Source organism: Pempheris klunzingeri, chromosome 3 (assembly GCF_042242105.1).
Source record: "Pempheris klunzingeri isolate RE-2024b chromosome 3, fPemKlu1.hap1, whole genome shotgun sequence".
Classification (NCBI taxonomy): domain Eukaryota; kingdom Metazoa; phylum Chordata; class Actinopteri; order Acropomatiformes; family Pempheridae; genus Pempheris; species Pempheris klunzingeri.
This window is the reverse complement of record NC_092014.1, coordinates 11,585,623-11,605,219: the sequence shown is the minus strand read 5'-3', so window position 1 is coordinate 11,605,219 and position 19,597 is coordinate 11,585,623.

Here is a 19,597-nt window from a genome sequence, read left to right as displayed (position 1 = left end):
GCGTTGGGCTGGCGGTGTCCTGAATCAGCACTATGGTGCTCTTTTGCCAGGCGAGCAAGTGTGCATTAGATTTATTAGGGTCTGACAGTAAAAGCTTTTAATCATTTTAATGCATACATTACAGTTACCGCAGATTTTCTCAGCTACTTTGCCTGAAACAGTGAATCGACCTAAAATCTCAATGCAGCTTCAGCAACACAAGTCAACAAGTCACAAACCACTACTGAAATCATTGTGTAATGAGTAACACTCCTTTAGTAAGGTCAAAGAAAATGTGCCTGCATGTCTGTAGTAGCTCTCTCAATTTAGAATTTGAGTTTAGTGACCCTTCAGTAAATTGGAGAATATTTGTAAAATATCCCCATAACATCCTGGACAGGTTGTGCATTAGAAGGCCCCACACCTCTAAAACTTACCATCAAATGTCTTGCATTGACTACAACACGACAGTGAGCCTTTCCACTGACCTCAAACAATCAAATAGAAGCAATGACATAAAACATTTGCTGCAGAAAAAAACCCTGATCTATTGTCTCCAGAGTTATGTCGAAAGATGCAACGATTCGGGAAGAAGAGACGATAAGACAGGTGGGTGCATGATAAGTTGAGGCCAGTGTTTGTCAACAACACCACAGGCCGAGGGAAGCGTGTTGCTCTGCAGAATGAGCGGAGCCAGCTGTTGGCAGCAGCGGTGTTTGCATGAAAGGAGAACCGTGCTGTGCCGTGCCGTGCCGTGCCGTGCGGTGCATTACCTCCTCAGCCTTCAGCCCCAGGCAGAATGTCAGCGTTTTCTCTGGATCCATGGCGAGAGCTCAGTACCAAGCTAAGCAGAGAAAATACGAAAGGAGAGGTGGGGTGTTATTGTGCTGAGCCCCCATCGCCGCTGTCCCGCTCCACAGACACGGTGGCCTCCCCATCCGCCATTGCCCGGACGGACGGACGGACGGACGGACGCAGGGACGCAGGGAAGGACGGCTGCACACACTGCTATTTTAACGCTGGGTGTCACAGCGCAGACTGCACTCTGTCGTCGACTGTCGCTTGCAGTGATGAGAGGAGGATGTTTCACTCTTTGTTTTCGCAGAGAGGGTCGGAGCTGTGCATGATGTCACCCTCCTCCAGCCCCTGAAGCTCTTCTGTGGGAGCGCAGCGGCTTTTTATTGGCCGGAGCTCCCAGCAACAGCGGCACAGACGCTGCCTCAGCTGGGCCATGTCCGCACACTGTGGCTCCATCAACCAGCCATGAAACCACGACCTGTGTGTGCATGTGTGTTTCTAACTGTGATGAAGCACAACCCTGCCATTTAACATTATATGATGCGTGTATATGTGGTGATTTCTGAGACACAAGCCTTCAATATATTATTTAAATATCCAAAATAATCTAAACCCCAAAACTATATCCAAGTGTGTATCAAGGGTTATAAGAGGAACTTAACATCTTGTGTTGTAAAACTGCACAATAAACTAATATTTCATTACTCTAAAAAGAAATAAGTAATGAAAGGTGACCTTACCTAAATATATATAGTATAAATATATTATGTATATGTACATTATTAACATGTACATAAAATATTTCATTTATACATATGTACAATATTCGGAATCATGTGTTGAATTATTGTTACATTGTGTTTAAACTTAAAAATGGTAACATTACTTTACTTAAATAGTAACATTGTATATCCATAACTTAAATAAATGCTAACTAAGAACAGCTAACTTTAGCTAACTTCACCTCACATTACTCCCCAGCTAACGCTACTTCTTAGCTAGATTAGGCTACATGGTGACGGTACTAGAAAAATCTTCTGACCATCTTTTATTACTTTTTATTTACAAAAAACTGTATAAATTGATAAATGAATAGTGATAGAACAGTGATACCAAATTTAACAGTGAGAGAAAAGTAAGCACTTTTCCATTACGCTAGCTGCTAGCTGTGAATTCAGCCATGTTAGCTTAGCGATAACAGTCACACAGCTTTAGCTACAGGCTGAAATCGTAATATATTCGCATCATCATCCACTTTTACTGCATGTTAACATCAGGGTGCTTGTTGCGGGGCAGTTTTCCAGAGATTTCCCCTCGCTGTAGATTCAGGTCAGTCCTTAGGGCTCCTCAGTTGCTGAATCAGGCTTCTTGTTGGGCCTTTCTCTTCTTTCTTGCCACTTTTCTATTCTGGTCCCATGAACATATTGTTGGAACGTACAGCATCCTACATCCTACTATAGTATACACTATACAGGACATTTGAGGTAATTATTTTTGTAGAAATGTAGGGAAAACGCTACATTTTGAAACACAGGCCTACTGTTTTGGGCTAAACTTTTTAATGTTTCTGTACTCCTGTAACATGGTCACGTTATATCAATTTTAAGCTATAACACCACAGTGAAGATTATCATGTGCCCTGTAGTTCAACCTAAGTATGTTAAGTCTTTTTCTATGTCTTCATGTATGTATGTGTTCATGTACTAATGATGTTTAGCTTTGACTTTCAATGGAAATATACGTGAAATACAATCTATTAGGTATACTCAGAACGATCCATCCATCCATTTTCTATACCGCTTATCCGTCAGGGTCGCGGGGGGAGCTGGAGCCTATCCCAGCTGACGAGAGGCGGGGTACACCCTGAACTGGTCGCCAGCCAATCGCAGGGCCACATACATACAGACAGACAGACAACCACTCACTCTCACACCTACGGGCAATTTTCGAGTTACCAATTAACCTAATGTGCATGTCTTTGGATTGTGGGAGGAAGCCGAAGTACCCGGAGAGAACCCAGGCTAGCATGGGGAGAACATGCAAACTCCACACAGAAAGAGGGTTCAAACCGGGACTTGAACCCAGGACCTTCTTGCCGTGAGGCAACAGTGCTAACCACAGCACCGCCATGCTACCCAAACTCAGAATGATGATTTTATTATTTTTTTCTTTCCTTTTGATGGTACATAGAGGATAGTTGATGTCAAGTCACAACACTTGCATCTTCAGCAAGGTCATGGCCAAAACCTAACAGGGCGGGTAAAAATTCAGCAAGGTGTGTCAATGTTGTGTGTGCTTGTCACAAGAGGGCAGCAGACTACAGGCTTTTGCTTTTTGAGTCATTTGAGTCCGTTCACTTAACCTCTGAGCTGTGGAAGAAAAATTAGAAATAAAATAAGAAAGTTCAGTGAGACTTTGGCAAACAGTTGTTTTGTTACACTTACAGAAAGGCTAATGGAATCGCACTTTATCTTTACTCATTTATTCATCATTGTTTGTCCACTGTGAAACGCGACCTGTCTTTCTCACTTTCTTTCTGTTGCCCTGTGTGAGTGTGTGTGAGTGTGTGTGAGTGTGTGTGTGTGTGAGCCCCTTGACACAAAAGGGGAACAAGGAAACTCTACAGTATTTCCACTGCCACACCTATTGTTCTGCCCATATTTTATACCTGTAGCTGAAAGCCCTCACAGTGAAATACAGGTTTGAGCTCTTGCTCACCAGTTTTGCTTGTGTACTTGAGTGTAAACCCATCAAACCACCAGGATTAAAGGGAGCACTAAAAAAACAGGGGTGTGGTAGTCCCTTAGAGGTATCATGTTAAACCAGTGACAAATGTTAATTGGTTGTTATAACCACAGCATGCTTCATAAAATGTCAATAAGCCACATGCACGTATGAATTTAGAACGAAGGATAAGAAGTTAAGAAAATAAGAGCTGAATGAAGATAAAATAAGGCACAAATCGTAGCTACCTCTTTGCTGCACAAACATCAGAATAAAACTGATCAGTAGCTATTTAATCTTGTGAAAATTAAAAGATGAATGCTGAAAATTTGGGATCCCTAAACTTCAAAAAGAATCTCCCCACATGAGTTGTGGCCACCAAAATGCTGTACCCTGATTTACTGTTATTTTCCTACGCATTAAACAGAAGATTGGTCAACTTGTTTGCTCACACACATAATGTCACAATGTGACAAAACACACTTCCTCTGACCCGTCTCAACACATACACGTACGTGTTTGCACCCAAAAACCCACGGACACAAAAACCAGAAACCCATGATATATGTTCATGTTATTATTCATAATGTTTTTTCTTCAAAACTTCTACATTAACAGAGCAGAACAGCTAGAGACATTTCAAGCCTTTATGTCCCACAAAACCTGTCAACAGCGAACATGTGGAAAAGTGAGTCCTGATTAGCTGTTGGTAGAAGTGCTTGGCAGTACAATTCTGCAACAGGAATTAAAGGAAACTCAAAATGAAACTCATTTTATGGTTTGATTATCTTTCCATGGTGAGAGTAGACCTGTGTTTTATGCAGTAATCACTCCTGCTAATTACTTTATGCCTTCTGGCAGGGAATATGTAGGTTACATAAATTGCAGACTGGTATTCAGTATGTGACACGTGGCCTTGCAGCACGTCTCTGCCTCTCTCTTATCTCCCATCAGAGACATCACCCCTCTCTATCCACAAGAGCGGGGTGGTTTCGATTCAGCAGCTACACATCCACAACTACATGAGAAAAATACGTCTAAGGCATGTTTCTCTGAGCAAGTTTCTATTTTATTAACAGAGAATGGAGTCTCAGAAATGCATGAAACAGAAACTATTTAGGGAACAGTATAATGTGTATAATGTGACAGTTTAGGGGAGACTTTGATCAGAGTTTGTTTGGCATTGAATCCTCCTGTGCCAGCAGGCACACGTGAGGTTCAAAAAGGTTACAACCACTCAGCCGTTTACTGGCACAAGGTGAGTTATTTTCTTCTTTCCAGAAAGCAGACAGTGTAAAGAGCTGAAATTAAGAGAGCTTTTCAACTTATGACAGCCCTTTAAAAATGATGATTTTCTGCATCCCGTAAACTGCCAATGAAGCTGCAGGATTTTAAACTCAGTTATGATGATATGACTGTTATCTCAGCAAGCATAGTATTAGTTCTTTTAGGGCCACACATTCAAATTTACATCAAATATCAGTTCCCTCTTCATTCCACCTGCTGATAAAATCTCACTCTGCACAACCTCCATACTGTTAGTGCTCATACAGAAATGTCTCACGTCACATCTCAAGCTGACACACTCACATCTTTAACAGCACACACAATGGATACTGTATGATAGCATCGGGGATGGCGGAACACAAGTTGTTTTGTGAGAGATTAGCCGCAGCCCAGGTCAAAACACTAGACGTCATACTGTAGACTTTGACACAGGTGTCAGAAATAAGACAGCCCTTGTAAGATAGCAAGGAATGTTTCCTGTGGCTTCATGGGTTTTGTCTCACTTTGAAACCCGTCCATCAAATGATGTCATAAATCTTCACAATGATGCCACTCTGGAAGGCTCAAAGGGAAAAAACACCAGCCACACCACTGTAAACTTCCTTTTTCTCTCTAAAAGTTCAGCAGAACGTCCACGAATCAACCACCAAAGCTTAATAATTTGCTAATGCTGGGAAATGCAAAGTGGTCTGTTGCTGAAAAAACAACGTGCATCTGCCTGCACTTACCACATTGTCAAGTCATATCCTGTGCCTCGTGGACATGTGACATTTAAAAATGCCACTGTAAATGACAGCACAGTGCATGATGGGTCCCTAAAGGGGAGAGAAAAATTCCATATCCTTTGCACTATTACCAGCCATTTTCCACAGCAACGAGGAGCACTGAGCTTTATTTGCATGTTAAATTACAGCCACTCGTGTTCAGCTTTTTTCTCTTTGCATGGCTTTAATAATACGTGCATGCCAGAAACCTTCAAATTTAAATTTTCTGCAAGCAAGTTACCTCCTATTCTCTTTATGTTACTTCTCCTTGGGCCTTGATTTGCACTGTTTGACTTGGTACTCTCTAACATGCAAAACCACAGGTTCTTTTTGCCTAACCAGAGATCTACAGATAAAACACAATCAGTGCTAAATTTCCACACCAAGATAATTTGATTGTCACCAAAACCTAATTCAGCATCTTCTGCTCTTGTTTTTTCACACTGAACATAGGCCCATACGGGTTATTTCGCACAAGATATTTCTATATTTGTATTTGTTTGTGATCTTCTTGCTGATTTGGAGTAGTCAGGACTGTAAAGATAGGTGATGACACCACTTATTACCGACACTCCTTCGCTCTGTCACTCACTGTACATCATATCAGTGGCCAGGTCCCAAGATGAATATGATGTGTCACCAGAAGGTTAAAGTGATTAGAAAATTACATCTCTTTTCTCTAGTTTTTGCTGGTTTACTTGTAAAATACTGAATACTTTATCAAGCCTCTAACAATCCCTCAGATTAAGAGTGTGTGAGACTCACGTTGACTACTCATGTGCATAACCTCTCATTAAAGGTGACATACAGACTCTACAGTGAGAACTGAATTCGCATATGAATCTTCTATGAATCATTTTATCTTCATCTTCACTTAAAGATGTAGCATTGCATGACATTTTCACATAAACGTGACATTGTGGTTAATAACAAGAAGTGCACACGCCGTGAAGATAACTTTTTTTATTCCATTTTGGGAATTTGTTTAGAGCACTATATTGCGCATAACTTTCACACTGAGAATTTGGGCTGTCAAATAAAGTATGGAAAAGTAGCTTCATTTAAGTGACTAAATAGTAAACTGAGGCTGAATCAGAGTCTGGCAGTTTTGTTGTGTTTTGATGCCTCTGTTGCCGTGGAGATGCCACTGTCAATCAACTCTGATTTGACCACACCCACACAGACCTGATCAAGTACGTTACCAGAATTCCTGAGTACTTAACTCTTATTTACGCATAAGTTAAGAATGTTTTCTTTACCTAACTTAATTTTTGATCATTGCTTTAAATATTTTATGTTATAAAGAAATGCTAAATGTCTGAGTCCAGGTTTGCTTTAAAACTTGTTAATGTCTCTGCAACCATTGCTGACACACCTCGCCACCACTTGTCCCATCAATCAAATACCTGCCACTGATACCTGACGTTGAGCACGAGGCCTTCGATGATCCTCCGCCAGCTGTCATCGGTTAATGCAGACCACGTCACTGGATCAGTGTCTTTGGCCTCTTTGTTTGAAGTGCGACTGCAGCGTGTTATCATCAGCGTTGTAAATCAGCTGTCCTTACGCTAATATAATACAGCTGTCAAACAGAACTACAAGGGGACGGATACGCACAACTATTTCTCTGATGTTTGTTGAAGGATCACAAGACTAATCTGGGTGCAAACATTTGACATTATGTCGTACAGCCCTGCACTAACCACATGCAAACCAAGCACAAAAAAAACATAATATACTGCTCTAAATGTCAATACACAGATGTACCAGGCCTTATTGCTAATACACCGTTCCGCCTTATCACTTTACAATGCATCCTCATCTCAGCTCATGTGAGTGGACATCATGAGATATTCAGTGGGAACCGTATTTTTGCTGATGTGTGCCCAATCATTGTGTGGTATTTGGTTCCACAGAGACAGTTGTATCAATGTGAGTCACTATCTCTTGGAAAGAGAGCACACCCTGACTCTGCTAAATAATGAGCTGGCAGTAAAGATCTGCTGTTTGGGCACAAACTTCAGCTCACAGCTCTCCCCCCACACAAACAAAAACGTCCTGTTTTAACATTTCATTTTTCCTCCCCTGCATTTTTTTTTTCTTTTTTTTTTTTTGGTTACTGGAAGTATTGTTTCCACATGAGAGCAGTTGAAGCAAACATAATGTGTTGCTCTGATTCTGAAACTCTGAACTCATGCAAAAGGAGACAAACACTGATTCTCACTCAGAGAGAAAGCACATGTGACTGACAGGCTGTTTTGAACCCTTACTCTCGTGTTCCTCTCTTTGACAGCGGATTAAACTGACAGAAGCCCCGCCCTCCCCCTTGCACGCATGCACACACACACACACACACACACACAGAGTCTGGAACCACAGGCCAGAGGTTCATGACAAGTCCTGGCAAGTCATCCGTAGTTAACTTAATGAGGGTAGTAGAGACGTCGAGACACACACACACACACACACACACACACACACAAGCACATGCTATCAAACATGATTATCATACTGTTGAGTGAAACAACCAAAACATCATATGAGAAGGCTTGCATCAGGTTACCTCACGTTCCTGCCTGAAATCCATAGCTTCACAATAGAGTTTCATAACCAAAGAACGCAAACAAAATGTTGTATATCATAATCCAGAGACTTAACTTTCAGTGTTTTTGTTTACTTGCAGGTCAAAAAGGATTAACTACTAAACCTTGTGTATACTTAAGTAAGCTCATGTCATTTTTCTTATGTACCACATACACAGAAGTCAGACATAAAAAACATTCAAAAATGTCTAGTTGAAAGAAAATAAGACAAACCACCAAGCAACACATACATAAATAGAGATCACTATTGTTTGTGACTCCCTGATGTAACAAATGGGAGTTAAAATGCTCCCATAGGATATATGCTACCATTCCTTCAGTCTGTTTCTACTTAAATGTGCGTACAATGCTGACACAAACAACACAACGTTTACCCTGCTGCAAACACAATATATCAAAGAAAAAGGAGATGAACATTCACATTCAAAGGTTCTGCCTCCTCTAAGATGAATTATCCATGGAAGGGTCAGACCAAGGCTCATAGTTAACTGAGACAAGACCATGGCTAGAATAAAAAAAAGTGTTGGACAATGTTGATTTGGTTTGATCAAGAGTGGGGGAAGGGATGAAAAACTGAAAAGGAAAAAAACACATAAAGTAAAAAAAGCCTTCATGTCAGTGATGTTCCCCCCCTTTACCCCACTGTTGATTCCACTCTCTCCACAGGACCTTGACGACTTTCTTCTGTGTTCGGTGCTGCTGCTGACATAAGGCTTTTGTCTGAGACTGGCACAAAAACAAGAGGAACCCAGAGGACCATCGGAGCCCAGAGAGGAACAGAGAAGCATGAGCAGTACAACAAGTGCACCGGGCTGAGTTGCACCACTGACTGCGCAAGCCAGTCAGCAGAGGAAACTCCAGCACCAGCAGAAAAGCTGGTTCCCAGTGCACGTCGGCAATGTGTCTGCTTCCACATGTACACGTCTTATTTGAGTTCAATGACATTGTTTCAAAGAGGACTGACTGATTCAAGTCTTACTGCTGCAGCCACATAAATATACTAAAACGGAAAAACATGCAATTTTTTTGTTCCACGGCCCGTTGGAACGGCATGGCGCCTGGTGACAAGAAAGGCTGATGAGAAACTGTTAATATGGTATCTATAAAAAGGGACTGACTGATATTGAAACATACCCCTCTGCACTATATTGCTTATAGTTTCTGAGGCTTGCACTTTTCTGTGTCACGCCTGCCTTTGGTGACACAAGATGAAAGTGCGCCTGTGAGGGGTAACGCTTTTGCAAACACCACTAATTTGTTATTTTCTCTCATTCTGTCTCACAGTAAAACATTTCACATGTAATCTGGTGCCTAAGTTGGCACTCCCTCCCCTCCTTTCCTTGCAGATTTCTTGCTGCACATTTCAATCCAGTGAATTCTTTGCTGGCCTGACTCCACCACTGACTCTCTCTCTCAGTTTTCCTTACTCCCCTGCCCTGCTGCTCTCTCTATTTTCCTACTTTTTTTTTCTGGAGGCCTGAGACACAGTGACCCACTTCCAGTTCCTTCCTCTCTCCGTTGCAGTGTGTGTAAATGTTAAAGCTAACGGTTTTTGTTTTTGCAGCATTTTTGCCCCCCCCCACCTCACCCCACCCCACCTCACCCCATTTTTTTTTCTCTTTGTCTCCCTCCCATACAACACTCCGACCCACACTCACTTGCTCTCTGTGCACGACCCAGGGAAGCGTCCTGTTTGCAAGTGGGAGTGGATAGGGATCTTTGCCATGAGTCATTACCAGGGGACCCCTGGCACTCGGCTGAACCCCTCCTCTGCATGCAAGGAATGCTAGCTAGATGCACTCCAGCCTTAATGAAAGGGGGCACTCATTCAGATGCAGACAGCAGAACTTTATGAAAGTTTGATAGACAGCGGGGTGTTGACAAAGAAAAGCAATTTTTGAAAAATGAGGATTTTCCAAGCGTAACAAGTCCATCCAGAGGACCAGAAAATTGACGGTCAGGAGTATTTATGAGTTCTTTTCCCCTCTTTTTTTCTTTTTTAGGTGTGCACAGCTGCACTCTGGGGCAGTGGAAACATTTGCAGGCAGACACAAGGCTCTGGCTCTCTGACATACTCTGTCATTAAACATGCATGCAACCTGTGTTAGGCCTATACGTGCACCCATTATGCTATAAAAACAAAACAAAAAAGTAAAAAATCAATTTTTCTTTCTGTTCTTTCTAATTTCTCCTATGTCTCATTTCCCCCCTGTTGTTTCTCTTACCCCTCTTGACTCCAGCCTCTCCTCCCTCTTGTTTTTCTCCCTCATTCCCTCTACCTTCCCCCATGGCTGAGTCTGGCAGGGCCACGGGTTCAAAGACGTGCAAGCACCAGAATGTAGGTCAGCCATCGGTGCTGAGTTACTGATTAGAAACAGCTGTGCATTTGTGGGCCATTCTCTCCGTCTGCTGAGGCCAGCAGCCATCACATAACCGAACTGAGCTATAACTTTGCCGTTCAAATACCCCCCTGCTCTGAAACTGCTGCACTCTGTTCCACTTTCCTCCCTAAAAATGATGAATAAGGGGATTGCATGAGCACTTTGGTGTTGGTCAGGTCTTATGAAACATGCTCCTGGGTTTAAATGCAAACAAATCTTGTGAATCCTGTGCACCGCCGCTGTCCTACTGATCTCTGTGCATACAGGAAGAAAATGTGTTGGCATGTTTTTGTCTTTCTAACATGCATGTTTCCTTTCTCGTTGGTCTTTCAGTTCCTTCATAAAAACACCCCTGGAGGTTCATTGCCCTAATTTTCTCAGAGCTGGGCATATCTGTGGTTCTGCCTATTGTTTTCGGATAAAAACATTGCTCAATTGCAGAATGTGTTTCCCTCCTGCCGCTTTGGACAATAGCTGATGTGTAGCATGAATTAACTAGCGAGTGCATGATCTGACTAAAAACTGCGGTGGTCCTGAAGGTGACACCAATACTAGCATGTCTGGATTAGACCTTGATGCCCCTCCAGACTTACCCTAATTGCCAGTGCTGGTTCTTATATACATATATATATACACACACGCATGCAGCACCTGGGGGCAATTACCTGCCACGACCCATGGGACACCACCTGTCAGGGGCCCTAGCATGTGCATAGAGAAAAGAAAGATGGCTTATTTGTGTGGAGAGGAGTGCCTTGCATGTCAATCTTCGCCTTCAGTATTACACAAGTAAGTACAGAAACCCCTCCCCAAGGCCAGAGACAAAACCACACAAGCAAGGAAACACACCACCACCAAAAGTGAAGCAGTGGAAGAGTACAGCAGGAAGAGAGCTGTGATGACTTTTCACAGTCCGGACCCTTTTAACACCCCTCCCTCCACTGCCAGCTCAGCACCGGATATGAGCCAAACCCTGTACCTTGCAGCTGTGGGCCTAAAATGCCAGACGGGCAAAATAATGCACACAGAGAAAAACAGAAACCCAAACACTCACATTCGCATATAACATATCCACAATGCAAGCATGCGTGCAAGCATACAAAGATCGCAAACAAAGGTTTGCATGCAATCAGTCTCAAAAACACATGTCGCAGAGACAATGTTTGTATGACCCTGTTGGATGGTAGTAATTACAGTGGCGTGTCATCGCTGACATTTGTCCCTACCACACCCTTTGACCACTTGTGAGCGAGCCGATGAAAAGCTTAAGCTAAACATTTCAGCATCGTGGGTATTCCCACATACACACAAGTGATTATTGGCAGGGCATGCGTGCATGTATGTTTTTTTTCCAAGGCCTATGGAAGCCAACAGTTGTTGGATTTTGTTGGTTTTCCTGTGAATATTTTAATTACTTTTTCTGTGTGCGTGGCTGCTTTGTGTGACTGAATTTTTGCTATAATGTTTTTTGCTGTAGAAGTGTTTCAAGAAGGTCATGTGATTGGTTTAATAGTTTGACACACTTGTACTTTCTTGCTGAGACTTAGATGAGACGATCGATTATTGTTTGTGCACAGATTAAACAAAAGAGATACAGTGTTAATTTGTGAGCTACAAATGTGTCGGTAGACATATTTTTGAGCTTTGGACAGAGCCATGGTGGATTTTAATATACACTACTCGCAAAAAGTTAGGGATATTCGACTTTCAGGTGAAATATATGGAAAATGTAAAAAGTGAATGCTACAGTGATATTATATCATGAAAGTAGGGCATTTAAGCATGCAATGGTAATTTTATTCATCTTAAACAATTTATTGAAAGAAAATCTAACAACAGTGGTGGGTATACCACAACAAAAAATGTTCAGTGTCTCAATAAATTGGGATGTGGCCAAAGGACGTCCACTCCTCTCCTTTGATGAGCATGATGAGGAGGACTGTTTAAATACCAATTCTAACTGAAGCAGGAAATGTATTGGTCGATTCATGGATCAAACCTGTTGTGAATTTTGCTGTTAAGCTTCTTGTTAGAGAACAGCAACTTGTGCAAAAAGTACTGAAACACTGAACAGTTGGACATGTGCATTCAAAAGTTTAGAGAAGGTCACATTAAGTTCACCTGGAAAGTTTAGAATGCATTTTAGGTTCATCCTGAAATTTCACCTGAAAGCCGAATATCCCTAACTTTTTGTGAGTAGTGTACATAAATATATATTAAAATCCATGATTTTAAAACCCTGTCTCCAGTCTTTATGCTAAACTAGGCTAATCCCCTGGCCAGTGTAGTGGCATTGATCTTTTTCTAATCTAACTCTCTTTCCCAATATATCTGAGTTTTTCCACTGTAAAATCTGGTAAACATTAGAATGATCAACGTCAAAGATGACCCCTGGGACTGTTCACTGTTAGAAAAACTACAAACGTTTAAATCCACCTTTCAAGCCAATAGGGGGTGATACTCAAAAGACGAATTTTGGGTGGAGCGTCATTTCATGTGAATGCACGGAAATGCACAGTAAACAAGTCACATTTGTAACTCTAGACATCCTGACAAGGATTCTCAGTGGGATATCAGACTCAAGTCTAAAACCAGGACAGGATCCAATGTTCTGCTTCTTGTTTCATCTAGGCAGCGCTTTCATTTTCTAATATTCATCCATTATCAGAAGAGAAGGACATCCATTGGTGGGTGGTCTGTCACCATCCTTCCCTGCTGCCCACCCACAAGAGAAGATAGGCCTGGTTTGCATATTTATAGGGAGGATGTTTGTTGTTAGAGACCCGCTGTTTGAGTGTATGAATTAGCTTAAGTTCGCCAGTTGCCATGGTCACGGATATGGTTGTTTTATTTGAGCCCATTCAACCTCACATACACACATCCCTGCCCCCCTCAGACTTCCTTGAATTTCAGTGGCTGTATGGCTTTTTTACTTGGTGTGGGTGTCTGTGTTTCAGCCTGGTGGGATTTTTTTTCTCACTAGTTAACCAGCGCTAAAACCCGTACATAGTTTTTATTAGTGTCATTGACTTTCTTTGACAAATTTCTCATGATTTCCATTTCTTCAACATACACATACCTGAATGCAGCAGCCCTGTGCACTCATGCTTTAACATCACAAGAGTTCCTGGTCCCACGGACAACATATGCCACAGCAACATGGTGTTATCATGTGGCATGTTGAGCTCAAGCGGAGACGGAGCAAGTGACAGTCGTTCTACCGCAGCGCCCATGCCAGGAAGGCAGAGGAACTGAGGAACCCAGGGGCCTGGACAGAGGCCAGATGACCAGTGCCAGACACAGAAAAGAGTCCAGGTGCTACAGCTAGTGCCACAAAAAAAAGAGGTTGGACCACAACAAGACTGAGATGCTACAGCATAGATGAATAGTTTGCCACCTTTCAGCCTCTTGCTGTGCAAACAGCCGTCAGCTCTGTGGGCAGAACCACACTGACAGAGAAAGATGGACAGAGGAGGAGACAGATGGAAGAATGCATGGGTGGAAGGGGAGGAAAGAGGCTTTTAGATGGCCTTTGTGCATATGTACAGATCCAGAACACACTGCTGCCAGGGTGACAAGTACATATCTAAGAGATAACTCCAATAATGCTAAATCAGCTATATGCAAATTGTAAAAATATCGTGCAAGAAAAATGTCAGGTGATGGTCTCCAAAATAATGATATCAGAAAGGAAGAAGAGTGGGTAATGAATTTTATCTTTTTTTTTTTTTTTTTTTTTTTTTTTTTTTACAAATACTACTAATAGCCATGCAACCATCACTGGTGATTTAATTACCTCAAGGTTATTCAGTTACAAAGTAGTTAAAGGAGATTTAATAACTTCTGAGACTGTTTCATGCTCTATTATTGTTTTGTCTAGCCGTGTTTGCCCTCAAAAACTGTGACCTAAGAATATCTACATCATATGCTCATCCCACATGCTGAGATAAGCATAGCTGTACAAGCTATGACTCAAACAGACGTGACAGCCAGCACACTGAAGCTGGACTGTAAAAGCTCTTTAAAATAAAAAAAACTTCCCTAAACACTTCTAAATGTTGCTGCAAAACATAAACATAAAGATCGAGCATAATGATTGTGCAAGGAAAATGTCTAGACTGGAAACAGGATTGTGTATGTGTGTGTGTGGGAGGGCTGCCCTACACATCTGAGATATTTTGGCTGAAAGAAAGAAATAGCAGCCCACGGAGTGAGGTTTGAAGCCTAGCAACATCAAAGGTTTACAGAGGTTTCCATATGTAGCGCAAACTGCCAGCTATACCATGAGAGAGCCCTGCCTTAAAATCGTAATAACATGATGCAATAGAGTTCTGCAAAGACACAATACGACTTAACTGTTGTTGAACACTTCTAAGGCAAGAAATTGGATCACGCAATTGGATGCTTGTGTTACGTTTGCAAATACATGTAGAGTAGGTGTACAGACTCAACCCTTGTTGTGTACACACCCCACCTTGCCCCTTAGGAACATTTCCAGACAGTTCTTTCTGTGGTACGTCACCGTCTGTGACACATAGGATGCTCCTGAAAATGCTTTGGGGGAAGGGATGTGTGATGGGACATGTCAGTTCAGTGACTAAAGCTGTTTAAGTGTCTACTACGCAAACCGTGTGGTGTATTGCATCAAGTTAAGCTGAATGGAAAATGGCGAATTGCAGGTGTGAAGTCACACAAGCCAGAGCACCTTTTTGTCATGGGACATAATTAGTCCAGTGAACAGGAGATGTTGCTTGGGACCAATCAGAGCGTGCTCACACTAATACGATGTGACCTTTGTTCAGTATGGGCAGGAACACTGGATTTCTGATCTGAGCCTTGTAATAGGCTTTAACTCTATCAGCTCATGGTTTTAGCATCTATTTCAATGCAGACAAGACCTTGATTTGTGTTTTCAAAAAAAGGAGCTTTTACTCGATGTTTATAATAATCGATAATAACTAACAACATTTCTGATCCTGGGCCATGGACAGAAAATGTAAAATGGTGTCCGAGGGCTTTTGTCCTCTCTGCAGTTAAACTAGAGCGTAGCGTCATTAACAGACCTAATCCTGATTACATGTGGAACCAAAATGGTGGAAAAGCAGACTACAGTAACTGACCTTTGGCCTAACGGATGCAGTGGAGAGTGCTCGCAAATGGGAGGAAGGTAGTCAGTAAACAGTCAGTATCAACAAGATAAACAACTCCACAGCTCTGCAATCTCTCTTCCCTCATCTCTCATTAGCTTTCTTGATTAACAATCACACTGGAGTCACGTTAGCACACTGTACCGGACCTGTGATTTTCCACATGCATGGACACACGTCAATACATAAAACACTGCAGGAAAAAGGGTGTTCAGTATTGACCCTCAGCAAGCAGGCCTTAAATTGTGACTTCTGTCAGACTTGGGTTGTCTGCCTTGGCTCCAGACTATTTACTGTTGACTTTTAAAACTAAAAGACTTTAGAATTTATCGTTGAAGAGGGTTTTATGGGCCACAGGCATGACTGTAAGTGCAATGAGACTCGACAGTCTCGTGTAAAAAGGAGCCACCCTCCAGTCACATATTGAAAGCATTTGGGTTATTTCCTGAGAACATCACTTTGATTGGGGGATTATCACTTTTAGACCGCCCGCTGTGGCTCAGAAAGCAGAAAACACATGTTGCTGATATTTTGCTCCTCAGTCATGCCTAAAAATGGAAAATGACTTGAAGCAGGGAAATGAAACCTTGCATTTAAGTTGATTCCTTTTATGATTGAGGGCTATCGCATATGGCTGAACTGTGAACATACTTTTTATGTTTAATTCTCACAAACAAAGATCTCCGTTTTTTAGTAGTCTCAGTTCTCTGCTGCAGAGTTGCAACAGAAGACTTAGTGTAGTTTAAATCAGATGTTATTCCAAACAGTTTGGCCAATAATTTACAAGTAAACAAAGGAAAACAGAAATAATAAGATTTTGAGGTGGACATTAAAGCAGCTTAAAATACCATGTATTAGTGGGGTGTAGTGCAGGGTATATGCTTACTTTATTGTTACTTAAAACTAAAAACTACAGTAGAGAATATAAACTAAAAATCCCAACTCATCAACACCTAAATTTAAAAGAGAGAGAGAGAAAAAAAAAAGAGTTACAATGCTGTTATTTAATGTGCAGATTTGGTGTCTGATGATCCGCGGCACAAACATTGTCGTTGAGGCCAGCTGGTGACTGGTGGGATTGACAGGATCAAGATGTTTGGCTAAGATGGAGCGATAGATGGAGGAAAACAACAAAAGAGTGGAGAGAGTAGTCATTTGACTGACAGGCCTGAGGCAATGAGCAATGCAAAGCCTGAGCCACTATGATCAGAGAGCATGCAGATGATAAGTCTATAAATAGAAACATGCAGCGAGAGGGACAAAGGCTATTCCCTTTCATATGATACAAGAGGATGGTTGAATTTCTGCACTGTATTGAACACTTTAGACCATGACCTGCTGTCATTGCATTTTTGGATCACTGACATAAAACACACAAGCACAATGACTACTTTGACCATATTATATTTATGTAAATCTCACCAGATGAGATTGCTAAATATATACAACTAAAAGGTTTTATGAGAAAGCCACAAACACTGTGAAATATGTAAAAAAAAAACAAAACAAAAAAACAATAATTCATGCATGCTGCAAACAGCACTCATCTACATGACGGTGGTTCACTTTCTATTGTAAAATAGATTTTAAAAGTGATACATGCTGAAATCAAGTAGATTCAAGTAGATTAACATGTGTTTTACAAAACCAGATGTTCTTCTGCAAGTCTTCTGAATTACCATAAGGCCTGAGTTTTTCCTACATGTCTGCTTGATCAGCATTCATTTACTACACTAACTCCATTTTATTTAAAGCTGGCTGTAAGTTAGCATTGTAACCGAGATGATTGTAAAACCATATCACTGAATAGTTACAGCTAATGCAGTAGCAAAAAGCCACATCCGGAAACAGGACTGAAAATCTTAGAAATAATTACATGCAAAACGATGACTATGAATGCTTTGCTTACGTAACAGATGCTTGCAGGGCCAAGGTCAACTTTCTCATTGACCTCAAGTGAGGTCACACAAATGCTTATACAACGAAACCTTACAAGACACACACCCGTCATGACTCCATAAACCTGTAGATTCCTGCAACATAAAATAAGCTACAGGAGTGCAAAGTTCAGAAGCTGGGTGAATCGATGTCTCTGCATAATGTAGGCCTATGACAAGAAGTGTGCAGGAGGCATAACTTCCCTATGGTTACCTCAGCGATCGTCTCGAGGTGTAGCTCAAACACAGCATCACGTTTGACCAGAACAAATGCACCAGTTTAGTTGTTCTGAAACACTTGACACAGGCATGTCTGGGTCATATTCTCACTATGACTGTACACCGGCTGCACCATGTCAAACAAGGCTGCAGTCAGGCTAATGTGGTCTCTTGTTTACTGTGTCTTCATTTCACCATGAAGAACGCACATGCAGGCAGGACAGCAGACAGTACTCTCCCGTGAAAAACCATCAAACGTGCTCATATATAAATCATTGAACTCTATTAGGCTTAAGGAGGGACAAAACAGAAAGGGAAAAATATCTCCTCTATTCTGGTCTGGATATAGTGAATTAAAATTGCAGGGGAGGAAAGATCATTAATCATCTCGCTGGCAAGCAGTCTTGCCTCATAAGTGGTTATTAAAAGGACAGACAAAAGAAAGCCAACCATCCACATGATCCCTGTTTTGCATCATGACAACAATGAATTTGTGGATAACAAAAAAAAATTTAAATATCAATAAATAGAATATTAAACTAAACAGGAGTTACCACTTCGTTCATATGACACTAAAGTGAAGTCATGCAAAACACAGGCAGGAAAAAACAGGAAATAAAAGCTCTTGATATACATGAATTTATATAGAGTTTCATTTGCAGCTGAATGTGGTTTCTGCATGGCCTCAGCTGGGTGGACCAAATATAATCATCATTTTTTTTTAAATGTCACATCTTCCACAATCACCTGCTTCCTGAATGTCTAATTTGACATTTTTTTCAGTGGACTGAAATAGTTTTTTAGTGTGATGTAAATAAAATAGCAACTACAACTACTAACAAACAACATACACCACTCAGTCTCTCTACACTATGCTGTAAACAAATGAGTATATGGCATTTTAACACCATTTCTAAATGTCCATTTGTGTGTGTGTGTGTGTGTGTGTGTGGCTGCTAGTGGCAATCACACACAGCTTTAGGTAATTTTTAATTTGCACATCCCTCTTGTAAACTTGCTCACATGCACAAAAGCTGACAGCAACAGACTTGCGGCAATTTGTGCTGTCGGAAATCTCGCAATCCATAATAAACTGTCTGCACTACAGGCCCCATGAGGATCCTGCATGACGCTTATTACCAAGAAACTACAACAAAAACAATGTTTGTGGCTCTGGTCCTCTGGGGCCTTTTCCTCATCGTTCACACCCAAAGTCACTTCCCTCATTGGAAGCCTTCATGATTTCTTCACAAAGAACCGAACAAGAACAATCTCAGGCACAAACATCTGGCTGCTAACAAAGTCAACGGCTGCCTGCCACACAAACCAGCCCACATCTACACTGTGCAGGCTCTCCTGCTGACATATTCATAACTCTTCCTCCTACAAAATGACAGTTTGCTCCTGCAAACAAATTCAACTTCAAGCGTATTACACCACTGTTTCTCTGTGATTATTAATTAAGCAACTTTGGCTTGATTCTGCCCTCTGACATGAAGCACTGGTACTGAATCTGGAGCCAGGAGCTACCTGAGGTGTGGATTCGAGTCACGACTTGAGTCATGAATCTGATGACATCTTATGACTTGATTCACCCAAATAAAAAAAGACTCATTACTGGACTTGAACGATAACGTCACTGACTTGTGACTTCACTTGGACTTTAGCCTTTTGACTTGGCATGTCTTGTGTCCTCGCCAAGCTCGTGATCTAAAAACACTACATTTTGTTATAATTAGTCTATTGTCATTTCTCTAA